Source organism: Pygocentrus nattereri, chromosome 23, assembly GCF_015220715.1.
Source record: "Pygocentrus nattereri isolate fPygNat1 chromosome 23, fPygNat1.pri, whole genome shotgun sequence".
Classification (NCBI taxonomy): domain Eukaryota; kingdom Metazoa; phylum Chordata; class Actinopteri; order Characiformes; family Serrasalmidae; genus Pygocentrus; species Pygocentrus nattereri.
In genome coordinates, this window is record NC_051233.1 from 33,194,660 (window position 1) to 33,203,407 (window position 8,748).

The window sequence follows — 8,748 nt, forward strand, 5'->3', positions numbered from 1 at the left end:
CAGTGGTGGCGATGGGAACCAGACATCCACCTCTGAAAGCTCCCTCACAGAGTGCTTTAACATGAAATGGTTATGAATTATTAAGATAAACGTTTGGCTACTTTTTAAAATCCAATAACGGTGGAATGATACATGCAGGGAGTTATGAGGCAAAATAGTCTCTAAAGAAAACATTTTTCCCAGATTTATCACTACTCTGCCATTTGCAACATTACATACAAACACACGTCTAAGGTTCTCTGGTGGTTCTGGATGGTAAATAAAACGGCCATATTTGTGTTGTAGTCATGGCGACCCCTGGTTCCTATCACCACCACTGTAAGGACATCTGAACCATCATTTCACACCAAACCCGCTCTTTTGCTTTTGTTGTATTTCGAGAGGTGCACCTCCTGCTGAGGAATCGAGGGTACAGATTGCAAAATAACACACATTATTTGTAATTTGAAAGAGCTGCATCAGTGAAAAATGACTGCTGCAGAGTCCTGAAGCGTGTCCTGACTGAAAGTGCTACTCACAGTGGTGGTGATGGGAACCAGACGTCTAAAGACTTCAATGCCTCTTAAAGCTCCTTCACAGAAAGTTTTTACATGAAATGGTTATGAATTAACTGCCTGATGCTGGTGGAGGGATACACGCTGGGCGTTTAGACGCAAAAGAGTCCACAAAGGAAGGTTATTTTTCCAGACTTACCACCATCATCATTACATATAAACCTCAGAAGACACCTGGTTCCTATCACCACCACTGTAAAGACACCTGAGTCTCTACAATCAACTTCCATACCAAACCCCTCTGAAAAGCCTTCATTTCACCTCAAGGATAGAATCGTGCATACATGCATTTGAAATATTGGTGGAATTCCCCTTTAAGGAGGCCAAATACAAACGTTGGTCCATGCTTGGCGAATGAAAACCTCATCAAATTACCCCAAACAAACCACATGCAATTCCTGATACATGTTATTGTGAAAGGGTTAGGTGATCATATATAACAGAAACAAAGTTTAATATGCATTGTATATAACTTTATATTATATTTTATACATATATATATATATATATATATATATATATATATATATATATATATATAATATTATTATTATTATTATTCTTAACTGAATCATAATTCCAGTCGGGCGGCACGGTGGCGTGGTGGGTAGCGCTGTCACCTCGCAGCGAGGAGGGCCTGGGTTCGATTCCCTGGCCGGGCGACCAGGGTCCTGTCTGTGTGGAGTTTGCATGTTCTCCCCGTGTCTGCGTGGGTTTCCTCCGGGTTCTCCGGTTTCCTCCCACAGTCCAAAGACGTGCAGTCAGGCCAATTGGACATGCTAAATTGCCCCTGGGTGTGAGTGTCTGTGTCTGTCTGTCTGCCCTGCGATGGACTGGCGACCCATCCAGGGTGTATCCTGCCTTCCGCCCGTAGACTGCTGGGATAGGCTCCAGCACCCCCCCGCGACCCTGACGGAGAAGCGGCTTAGAAAATGGATGGATGGATAATTCCATTCCATTCCATTTTTCTCATAGAGGACACCAGCCGAGGACCCAGACTTCCTCTAATGGACATGATGAGCATTTTCAGAGGCCGAAACAAATGAGACGCTGTTTCACGTGTGTTTTTACCTGATAAACAACAGAACGGTTGAATCATTGCACTAACAAAGCGTCTGCACTGCACTCACTGTGGTGAGATGCGCACACTTGTGAAAACATTCTCTGCACCGCGGTGGATATTACACATGTCTCTGACCCAGGCCTCTCAGGTGGAACTGAGCAAATATACTCGTCCGGTACGAGGCTCCACTCCCGCCGCCCGTCTGTCTACAGCCTCTATGATTCAGTATTCAGCTCTAAAACGAAGGGCTGGTCTCATCTTAGCAGGGACTGCACTGTTCAAAGGGAACTGATATGTTGAAACGTCTGCATAATTAAATGGTCTTGACGTAAACAAAGTCATTCCATGAGTGGATGTTATGGAGAAACACTGCAGCCAAAGACTTCCAGTGATTTTGATAGGAACCAGACGTCTGAGGCCTCCTAAAGTTTCCTTACAGAAATTTACTGCATGAAGCGGTGATGAATACTCTACACGGTTAAAAAAGGTGGTTCTTCAGGGGTTCTATAGTAAGAAAAGTGGTTCTATATATAAGCTTCTGGAAAAGGATTCTGTATGACACCAAATCTTCTACTGTTACGATGTCAAGCTTGTAATAATAGAAGAACCCATTTTCAATTTCCCATCAACCTAAAGAAGCCTTTCCCCAAGCAAAGGACCCTTTAATCAAGCATAGGGTTCCTTGACTGTTCACGTGTCCACACAGAACCATTCTCTTTACCAAACAACCCGTTTATTGTGTACCTAACATCTGAGACTTTGCTTTATGATAGTTTTGAGAGAATATTTTAGTCTGAAATGCATTTTTTTCGTATCCATTCATGGTGGAGGGAGACATGCAGGGCACTGTGAGGCAAAATAGTCACCAAAGAAAACGCATTATTCCAGATTTTCCACTATTTTTCCATAATCAACATTCCATATGAACTCAGAAGACTCGTGTAGGTTCACTGGTGGTTCTGGATGGTAAATAAAACGGGCATATTTGTGTTGTAGTCATGGCGACGCCTGGTTCCTATCAGCACCACTGTAAAGACAATAAACCCTTTCACACCAAGCCACTCTGAATCCCTGTTTACATCTCAAATGCTGAATTCTGTAGACATTGGAAAAATCTGAGGAATTCCCCTTTAAAATATTGTGACCTATTGTCGGACAGTATTAACCCTTTAAACTGCAGGGCTGCTATTATTATTGTAAACACTACTAAATTGTTCAATTAATGATTCAGTAATTACTATGAAAGTAATGAATAAAGTTATGTAGTTGTGTCATTGTGACAGTGAACAGCTGAACTGTGGGCCCCATATAGACACGAGCAGGTTAATAAAAATAATAGTATTTTTTAATTTATTGACAAAATCTCAAAGTGCATTACACAGAAAGATCAGCAAAACATCCAGAAGCCAAAAACACATCGGTGCGCCATCCTGACTATTTTAATATGGCGTTTACAAAGCAAAAATAATGGCACCCATACTACTTACACAGACTTTTGTACACGATGAGAAATAAACGGTTCTGTGCAGCTACATTTTTCATTCATCAAGGTACAAACAGTGTAAATGTTCCTTCATTTTACAGACACTCTTATCCAGACCGACTCAGAGATTGATCTTTTTACACAGGTAGGCGAAGGTGGTGTTAGGAGTCTTGCCCAAGGACTCTTATTGTTATAGTGTAGGGTGGTTACCCAGGCGGGGGATTGAACCCCAGTCTACAGCATAAAAGGCAGAGGTGTTACCCACCACACTAACCAACCTTCAACCTTCAAACGGAAAATAGTGGTTTTAAAGTCTGATTTTTCTCCAGGTTGTTTCCACGTATTTGTACCGTTTCATATCTGAATGCTTTAAAACTGAACAATGAAATAAAAAGCCTGGAGACGAGAGAGGGTGTGTGAAGTCAGTACCTTGAGGGAACCACCCCAGAGGGAACCACCCCAAAGACAGTTTAGTACCTTTTTTTCTGAGAGACTTTTTAGGACACCAACCAGTGGCCACCTGAGAGGCTGCTAGCAACAGCAGCATTGCTATTACACTCCTACAAGTAAAGGTTCCTAAACGGGACTTGCATTAAAGGGCCCATATCTAACATTTTTCTTTCCGCCTGTTGTCCAATAATGTTTCTGTGAGTCTATGTACCATAAACTGTCCTAATTCCTTTTAACTTGACCATTTTCCAACCTCATTTTATCCATGGCTGTTTTTGTCACTGTGTCTTTAAGACTGCTACATGTAAATGAGCTCTGTTCTGATTGGCTGTCCTGTATTGCGCCTCGTTCAAAAAGCAGTCCAGGCTGAAACTCTCCAGTGTGAGTGGGCGGGGCTAAACTGCTGTAGATTGAGTAGATGGATATACGCACACACCATTTGGTTTTTGTGACATCACAAAAAAAGAAGGACTCAAAACAGGCTGTTTAGGTTTGGGTATATGGACTGAATGGGCTGAGAAGCGAACGATACATTCTGAAAACGTGAAAATGTTTACATGTTTGATCGGCGATATGGTTCTTTAAAGACCCGAATGTGGTTCTTCTATCTCATTTCACCAAAGAACCCTGTTCTGGAACTTTATTTTAAGGAGCCAAGTTTTATCACTACTTGTTGAATGAAACCAGGATGAATGAGTGCAGAGGAATGAATGAAAAGGTGCTGCTGAATCCTACTGAACTGACCGCTGGACTGAAAGGAGAGACTGGAATATTGATCTATGATCAGATCACAAGCAAACTCACAACAACTTGCTTTGGAAGAGTGGAAAACCTCTGGAGCGACCGCAATAAGGCTGGCTTCGGCAGCCAGGTACCAGAGCTTGGTCCATCCATATGTTAGGAACGTCAATATAATGTAAAGGTTGTATCCCAATTAAAGGCTTTTCCTAGACGGGTACGTCCGAGACAAGAACTACTTATGTCCCCTTAGGCTTCAAGGGCCAAAGTCATGGGAAATGGCTTTTTATTTGCTTCCCTTTCAATAAAACAGTCTGATTTAGTATGTAAACATTGTTAAAGCTCTAAAATATATCACTGACTCTCTGGTCCATATAGTCCATATATGGAAACTATGCTGCAAAAACATATTCAAAGTTTTTGTGATGTCATATACATATATATCCACCTATTCGGCCTACAGCAGTTTGGCTCCGCCCTATGCTGAAGTTATAAGGAGTGTTTCAGTGCAGAAAGCATTTTGAATGAGGCACAGAGCAGAACAGCCAATCAGAACAGCACTTATTTCCATATATCAGCCTTAAAGGCACAGTACCAAAAGAAGCCTGCTTAATTCTAAGGGATAAAGAGAGGCTTGTGTAAAAATGACTTAGTGAATGAATCTTAAGAATGAGGTTATGGGAACATAAAACCGAGTGAACTTCAAGGGGGAAATAAAATCCAAGAGGGATGTAGGATATGGGCCCTTTAAGAGCTGCTTCGCAACAGAAAAAAGAACCTCCTCCACTGACCTACTGACACACCTCCTGTAAAGAACAGAGAGAACTGAGAGAGACGGTTAGCTAGAACATGGAACTGTGTGAAAAAGTAGGCTCTTTTGTTCGGTGGGAACGTTTAAACCAATCTAGCCTCAAATCTTTCAGGTTCCTATTAGACGATTTTATTCATTTGACTTTATTTTACAGACTGCTGTGTTCTTTTAATGGTAACTCAACCACACAAGCCCAGACAGCGAGCATAAACCGGTCCACTGGCTTGATGAGCTCGGCACCCAGCTGACTGTTTGCCACTGCTGGCCCACCCTCAGACCACCCAGATTACTGTCCGGCAGGTGTAACTAGTGTTTAATCTCCTCAAACGGATTTTAAATGCACAGAGACTTTTATTTTAGAAAATAAACTAAGACAAATAATGACTGGGTCTAGTATAAATATATTTTATTTGATGCAAAACTGGATTTAAGCGATTTACTGCACTAATTTACAAAATACAGCTAAAAAGGAAGGAAGGAAAACTCAGTAAATTGGACTGTGAGGGAAAAATAGGTGAGTGGAATTTTGCCTATGACTCTGCTTAAACTCTGGTGGGCTGCCCAGAAAACGCTGAGCAAAACGGCAGCGGACCACCGGCTTTGCCATCTGTGGGCCGACAGCGGCCCGGTATCCTCCGGCTATCAGGGAAGTCGTTTCCTAATTCGACTAACACGCATCAGTACGGCGCACTCATTTTCACATGCTTACCACATATTATGAAGTGTTAAAGGGGAATTCCACCCGTTTTTCCAGAATCACTGCCTAACTGAATGGCTGAGATGGAAACAGAGGCGTTCTGAGTGGTTTGATATGAAACCGACTCAGGTGTCGTTACAGTGGTGGTGATAGGAACCAGGGGTCGCCATGACTAGATATGGACATTTTATATACTATCCAGAACCACCAGTGAACCCACACAAGTGTTTATATGTAACGTTGATGATGGTGGTCAATCTAAATATATATGTATATGTAGATAAACAAATGACTGGTCGTTCCATTTCGTCACTACCAAAACGAAAACAGCACCAAATGTGTCAGTAGTGACTGTTTCAGTACTGACAAGTTCGATTCGAGCTCATTTTGAGCAGAACTCAACAACACCAGTCAGATAAGTCACACCAGATAATATATTTTTCATTAAAATGCAAAAAAGTTTACTTAACTGTAGAAAATGTGTTTCGGTAGTGACCATTCTCGATGTTCCACACTGACTTTCAGACACATTCACTTCAAAACAGTGGCATCTAACTGCTCACCATGTGGCCATGAGGGACAGGGATGCAGTCCAACCTGCTCTAAAATGAAGGGGCGGGGCTAAAATAAGGCTCCGCCTATGGAGTAAAACTGTGTTTCGGCAGTGACGTGAAAACGTAGGACAGCGTTTTTTGAATAATGTTGTATGACTTAAATATTAAACTCACGATTTCATTAAAGGACGAGAAATTAAAACGATCTTTTAAAAATTAAGAAATGCAATAAAAATGTAAGCAGAATTTGTTTTAAGTGTAAATTTTGGAATTAGGGTTTAGGACAGACACCTCCCCCTGGAAAGTAACCTACAGTCTTAAAAAGATGGGTCTTCAAGGGTTCTCTCTATTTAGAAACATGGGTTCTATATAGAACCATGTCATGCCTAAAGGGTTCTTTGCATGGTGAAACGGTTCTTCAGATTGACGGCGAATGAGCTGTGTATGGTTCGATGTCGAACCTGCTGTTTATTATGGTGGTAAATCTGGATAAATAAGCTTCCTTCAGGGACTATTTTGCCTCAAAACATCCTGCTTGTATCCCTCCGCCATGAACGGGTACTCAAAAATCTGACTTAGGCCCAAATCCTTTAAAAACACATCATATCAAGCATCTGACAGTGTATTTCACGTTATAACGTCCTGTGAAGGAGATTATAGAGGCGCAGACGTCTGGTTCCTATCACCACCACTGTGAGTACTCCTTTCCCTTTCACTCGGGACAGTCCATGCTTTGGGACAGTTTTCCATAAAGCGGCTCTTCCCAATTACAAATAACGTGTGTTATCTTGCAGTGTACCCACAATTCTTCAGCAGTAGGTGCAGCTCTGGAAATACAACAAAAGCAAAAAAAGGAACATGACCTCTACCCTCAAAAACAGGCCCAGTAATTCCCAGTACGGAATGAGGGGAAGCGACCGAGGGTGTAATCCTCATTGTCAGATTGGAACATCACCCAAAATACCAGTTGGGACAAACACTGGGAGAAAAAAGCCACTGTTTACATACTGCAGCATGGGCACAGGCTAGGCTAGCGGTGCAGCTGAGCCGATTTCACATTTCTATCATCATTAAATGACAAAGACACACCACGTTTAGGTGGTCTGAGTTGAAGGCCCCCCAGCACTGAAGCATGCGTGCTCCCTTACTGAGAACAATCCACACAAACAGCCAGTACAGCCAACAGAGCCAGCAGCTGGGCTCAGGCCTCTGCGTCCAATGCGCGCAATTCTCTTTATTCGCACAAACGTAACAGGTTTTGATTCAGGACCCCCCCCCCCCCCCCCTCTGATTTAAGGCCCCAGCACGCATCCTCATACACCCCCCCTTCTCCTCCTACCCAACCCCCCCCCCCATATCGCCGGATGCAGCACAGGTCGACTGACCCTTACAATAACAGCCATATTAAAATGCACGAGACAGCTGCTCGAGCTCTGCTGCGGCTCCCTCGTTCGAATTTTTCCGGTCCACCTTAAATGGTGCTGCAGTTCCATTCAGGCGCTGCAGCATTTAAGGTGGAACGGAAAAATTGGAATAACTTCAGCTTATGCGCATGCAGGCTTGGTGTAAGGAGGTGTGTGTGTGTGTGTGTGTGTGTGTGTTGGGAGGGGGGGGTGTATATGCGTACGCGAGCCTGATGTTTGGCTTTGCCTCACGTATTTCGTCAATATGCGCGAGGCCGTTTCTCCTGCGTCTCGCCCGCATCCGCGCACCTGTCCAATATGGATGGATTCATCATGACCACTGACACCAGATCCCCCATTTCTCGACCCCCCTAGCCAATGCAGCTCTTTGACGCGCGCGTCACACTGGCCCAGCGAACCGCATCTCACACTCACACACACACACGTATACACACACACACACACACACGCACACACACACACGCGCGCGCACTCACCTCGCGCCGCTTGTTTTCCTTTGATCGTTTTCTTAGCAGATTGTCACGGCGCTTCTTCCTCCTCGGCGCTGCGCTCTTAGTCTTAGCATGTTGCCCACCTCTCTCTCTCTCTCTCTCTCTCCCTCTCTCCCTCTCTCTCTCTCTCTCTCTCTCTCTCTCTCTCTCTCCTCTCTCTCTCTCCTCTCTCTCCCTGTCTCTCTCTCTCTCTCTCCTCTCTCTCTCCCTGTCTCTCTCTCTCTCTCTCCTCTCTCTCCCTCTCTCTCTCTCTCTCTCTCTCTCTCTCCTCTCTCTCTCTCCCTGTCTCTTCTCTCTCTCTCTCTCTCTCTCCCTGTCTCCCCCTCTCTCTCTCTCTCTCCCGTGCTCTCTCGCGCGAGCCGGGGCTGCCTCCTCGGCGGCAGGGTGGTGGACGCGCTCCTCGCGCCTCCGGAGCAACCACCTCCCCCCGACTCCCGCCCCTCCACCACCACCACCCCCAACCCCCCACCTCAGACCCCCCCG

The 8,748-nt window shown here is 44.3% G+C and overlaps 1 protein-coding gene across 1 annotated transcript in view; it reads right to left on the minus strand.

Moving 5' to 3' along the window:
* nexmifa (neurite extension and migration factor a) overlaps positions 1-8,427 on the minus strand; it is a 28,293-nt gene extending 19,866 nt beyond the window's left edge. The window contains exon 1 of the mRNA XM_017724622.2: positions 8,251-8,427. The gene's annotated coding sequence lies outside the window, so the exon portion shown is untranslated. The remainder of the gene's footprint in view (positions 1-8,250) is intronic.
* Between the last annotated feature and the right edge of the window lie 321 nt (positions 8,428-8,748).